We start from the raw sequence: 4268 nt of genomic DNA on the forward strand, positions 1-4268 counted from the left end.
TGCCTAAGTATATGTATTTCATGAGAGTTGGGCCGTTTGCCCTTAGAGTTATTTGTAGAACAATATTTGTTTCAGAAAACTCTTGAACTGAATGGACAATTTATAAAGGAAGACCTTGTCTTTGTTCTACTGAGTGCTTTGTCATTGGAAAGCAATAGAGAGCCCTCACCTTATTGCAGAACTCCCCTTCAGTCATAGCCCTGGGGCTGCTAGATAGCTCATTCCTGTGATATACTTTAATGGGTGTCATTTCTTTTTAATAAGTCCAAACAAAACAGTTAATAAATCCTAAGAGCTCCCTATCATTATATCTGTAATTCTTGGCTTTCACTTCTTCAGCAGTGTTGATCTTCTTGAAACTCATGGTATTCTCATAACTCTCTCTAAATAATGATCCATGTTTCAGTCTTTGATTCAGCACTGACGTGAGTTTTCTGCACGTTTGGCTGCGCAATGTCTGCTGCTGAGTCACATCTAATTTACACCGAGATAAACTACATCATCCAGGGTAGCCTCTGACTCCGAGAGGAGCACCCCCTAATCCACATTGCCAACGGGTTTTTCTATCACCATCAGTTTGGAGGATGCCACCCCAGTTTTGGATTCCATGGAGGTTGTTATGAAATGTATTAATCCATCATCTATCGGTTCATCTCTGGGAGTTCAGCACCTCTGTGCAGCTCACACACCCTGAAAGAGGTGATAGCTGCAGATTTCTCAGCAGGGACAGGGAGGACTCTAAGAAATGGTCACCTTTGCCATGGCTTAGGGGAAATCTCTGGGTGAAGACAGCTCTTACACGTGGGTACAGTGAATAAATCTTTCACAGTAATTTTTCCTTTTTTCTGTTGGCAATTTTTAGCACTTTTCTCTTCCTGCTTTCTGGTGACACTGCACTAAATTGCATTCTGTTAGCAAAGTAAAATAGCAAAATGGTGTATTTTAAGTGGAAATCTAAATGATGTACTTGCAAGAGCTGGTCAAAACCCAGAACCTGAACAACTAGACATGGGAAAGGCAGCTATTTCATACCCACCATAAATGAGAGCACCAAGTCACACTTCGAAGTGTGTCAGAATAGAAAGAAGTTTTAAAGATTAACTTTGAACTAATTTTTTTTTAACAGTGCAAACCTGAGATTTCCTAAACATCCCTCACAGGCTGCGATCTGCTCTAGTGTCATGCTATCAGCAGCTGTGGATTGCACTAGCTGGATCCACAGAGACTCTCTGTAGTCACCCTTTGTGCAGTGGGATCACCACCACCTTGAGCTGTGGCGTGGGCCTGACTGGACCTTTCCCTCAGAGTGAGCTCCCAGCAATGGCCTCTCAGCTTTAAACTCAGGTTTTGTTAGAGTAGGACAGTTTGCTTACTGAATACCAAAACTCCCAGCAGCTTTGGGGGGCAGGGAGGGAGCCTTCTGACACACCTTGTGATGAATGAGTATCCTTGACATATTCCATGCGTACATTATGCAATACAATAGCTGAACTTTTCTGTGATTTCATTTTATATTTACAATGCACTTTATTGTGCTAGATCTTATCTTTGAGATGAAAAATTGATATTTAAAATCCTATTCTCTAGATCAAAGCATCTCTTGCTTGTTCGTAATAAAACACTTTGACTCTTACCTAAGTTTCCTGTTCAGACTGTCCAAGAATTCAAGTGTTTCATTATAACAGAAGTGAGAGAGCTTTGATCTAGAAAATAAGAGGCTTCAAATCTGTACTTAATAGCTGGCAAAGTTAATTATTGAAATATCTATAATATAAAAGTTGAGAACAATAAAATAGTAGAATATTAAATAAGTCATAAAAAGGCATGAGTTGATATATGCTGTGCCATATTCTCATACTAATAATATTAATAAAGAATAACAGTTTATATTACCATAATGCATACGTGTGTGTGTGCGCGCGCATGCGTATGAGTATAATGGACTTCTACCCCATGAGACCTGATTGTGGGCTGAGCCTCAAAGTATTAGGCAAAATAGAAAGATGGTACCTGCTCCTACAGCCTTACAACATAAGAATAAGGCAAGAGACAAAAGTGGGGCACAGAAAAATGGACAATGGTGTACAGGGGAACACAGGATGATATTGAGCAACAGGACAGGCAGCAAATGAAGAGCCTAGCAGTAGTTAGGAAAAGGGCACAGAGAGTTTCACTGGGGGATGGGGAGGAGGATGTGAGGCAGCTTGCAGCTGCCTGCAGGATGGTCCTCTCAAAGGTGGCAGGCAGCAGGGAGGAGCTGGGGGTGCAAGTGCGGGCACCTGGCACGTGGGTGACGGGAGCTGGCATCAGGGTCACCCCAGCTGGCAGTACTAATCAAATCAAATCAAATCAAATCATTAAGTTTGGAAAAGACCTCTAAGATCATCAAGTCCAACCATCAACCCAACACCACCATGCCCACTAAACCATGTCCTGAAGTGCCACGTCTATGCACTTTTTGAACACCTCCAGGGATGGTGACTCCAGCACTTCCCTGGGCAGCCTGTTCCAATGTCTGACAACCCTTTCAGCAAAGAAATTTTTTCTAATATCCAATCTAAACCTCCCCTGGTGCAACTTGAGGCCACTTCCTCTCATCCTAAGTAGCTGTTGATAACTGGAAGTGGAAGTAGACTGTGACAGAGCACGAAAATGAGGACAAACAGGTAACATTTGGTGCAATATGAAAAAAGGAGATGGAGGAGGGATGGACAGCAAATGGGAGATGGATGGGCTATGAAAAAAAGTATTTCCAGTGTCATTTTAAGTGGGCATCAAAAGGCCAATGTAGCATTTGTCAAGGCCTGATGAAAAATGTGTTGCACTAATTGAGACATAGAAGAGGCTAGACAAGGGCCTTAGCCATGGGGATGGACAGGAAAGGCAACATCTTAGAGACGCTAAGCAGGAGCAGTCAGTGGGATTATGCAATAGCCTGGATGTGAGGGCCTGAGAAAGGGTCTGAGTCAAAGATGACACACAAATTATGGGCCTGAGTGACAGGCAGGGCGGCGAGGTTGTCCGCCATGATCAAAGAGGGGACTAGCAGGGAAGACATGAATTGGGGAAGATTAAAAGTTCTGTCTCATCCACATTGAGTCTGAGTTGACAGACGGTTGCCTACATGAAATGACAGGGAAACAAGCCCAGAGCTGAAGTTGGCCAGAGGAGGCAGGTTGTGAGCGCACAGGTAGATCTGCGAGTTGGCTGTGCAGAGACGGTAGCTGAGTGTGTGTTTGCAGATGAAATTGCCCAGAGATGCAGAAAGGTGCAGAGAGAGAAGGCAAAGAGGACTAGGTTCTATAAAACCACCTCAGAAAATAATATCGCTAGTCACATAGCATAAAATGAGGTTAAAACAATAAATACACATGAAGAATTTAATTTCAAAGGTGCATTTAGTTTGTGATTTTATCTCATTTTCCCAAATAGAATTTTCCAAAGGATCATTTGAAAAGTATTTGGGTTTTTTTCAGAAAATGTCATCAAAATTAATGTAATTTCATGAATATGTCAATTTTGACAAAAATCCTATTTCACAGTGGAAAAATGTTTCAACAACAAAAACAAAAATTCAAAGCAGTTTGCTTTTAGCTCTAAACATAGATCCTACTACTGTCAAGTAACATCTTTCATTATCTTCTTTATGTCTCAAACTGCATTAAAAAGAGTCTAGAGGTTTTGCTGATTCTGTTGTAATCAATCCTGTCAGAGCTGTTATTGGATTTATCTCAGAATCTGAACACCAGCATTTTTCATTGTTGTTTTAGATTTTCTTCATGATTGTACAGCTAAAACAGTCAAGAGTAGAAGAAAATCTAAAATATACTAAGTTGAAAAAATAAAATTATTAAACAACTATAAAATTATCCATGAAGCTTTCTTGGCTCTGAATAAACATCAATGACTCTTATTTAGTGGACTTTAATGAAATGCAGGTCTATCCAGGTATGAATTAATTTTAAAATTATGTCAGGGTAAAGCGGGCTCATATTTACCTGGCTTCATTTGGTATAGAGGTGTTTAAACATTTATCAAAATAAAAGCATGCAAACATAGCAGAGCCAAGTGACACCGTGAATGAAATCAGGCAAGATTCTAACACTGCAGAAAAACCCACCCAAACCTGAGCGCCACACATGCCTCAGCCTTTCACAGCCCTGTATAAAACTGCTCAGCTGATGCACAGCACCATTTATAAATCATGCATACATCTTGTAGGCTTCAGTGCAGTATGGACAATAAAAGGGAATTAAGATGCTTAATGA

This window comes from Haliaeetus albicilla, chromosome 8 (genome assembly GCF_947461875.1).
Source record: "Haliaeetus albicilla chromosome 8, bHalAlb1.1, whole genome shotgun sequence".
NCBI classification, from domain to species: domain Eukaryota; kingdom Metazoa; phylum Chordata; class Aves; order Accipitriformes; family Accipitridae; genus Haliaeetus; species Haliaeetus albicilla.